Source organism: Poecilia reticulata, linkage group LG19 (assembly GCF_000633615.1).
Source record: "Poecilia reticulata strain Guanapo linkage group LG19, Guppy_female_1.0+MT, whole genome shotgun sequence".
In the NCBI taxonomy this organism is placed as follows: Eukaryota; Metazoa; Chordata; class Actinopteri; order Cyprinodontiformes; family Poeciliidae; genus Poecilia; species Poecilia reticulata.
Window position 1 is genome coordinate 1,086,681 of NC_024349.1, and position 639 is coordinate 1,087,319.

Below are 639 nucleotides of genomic sequence, written 5' to 3' on the forward strand. Positions count from 1 at the left end.
CGGCCGCCTCCGAGCCTCCGTCCCGGGCCGGGTGGAACAGCAAGGTGGAATATTTTTTAGCCCAGGTGGGATTCAGCGTCGGCCTGGGAAACGTCTGGAGGTTTCCGTATCTGTGCCACCAGAACGGAGGAGGTGAGCGGATGTGACGAGCCGCTGCGGCTCAGACCGAACGTTTGTTTTGTTTTTATTTTATTTGAGCTGAAACGATGCAGCATCTAAAAGAAACTGTTGTCCTGCTGACTGGCTGGTCCACCAGTTTAACACTGAAAACCAAAGAAACGTCTAAAACCAACTTCAGAACAAGATTTCAACAGAGTTCATCTGTAAAACTGCCATTACAAAGAAACTCATTTAGAACTGTAAAACAGAACAACAAAACGTGCTGCACTGCAAAAACTCAAAATCTTACCAAGTATTTTTATTTAGTTCCTTCTGCAAATATCTTAGTTCACATGAAATAAAACAAAATTAACCTACAAGTAACTTTCCAATAAATCTAGGGGCTCGTTTTAGGTGAATAATTCCTTCATATTGATTTTAAAAAGTAATATTTCCACTGGCAGATTATTTCACTGATGACTTGGGAAAAATGTCTTGTTACTGAGATAATTCATTAATCATGTAGTGGATGTTTCCTGC

General features: G+C 41.0%; 1 protein-coding gene across 1 annotated transcript in view; it reads left to right on the plus strand.

The window, feature by feature from the left end:
* The first annotated feature begins 50 nt into the window (after nucleotides 1-50).
* LOC103481149 (sodium-dependent neutral amino acid transporter B(0)AT2-like) overlaps nucleotides 51-639 on the plus strand; it is a 10,216-nt gene continuing 9,627 nt past the window's right edge. Inside the window, exon 1 of the mRNA XM_017301732.1 lies at nucleotides 51-132. The gene's annotated coding sequence lies outside the window, so the exon portion shown is untranslated. The remainder of the gene's footprint in view (nucleotides 133-639) is intronic.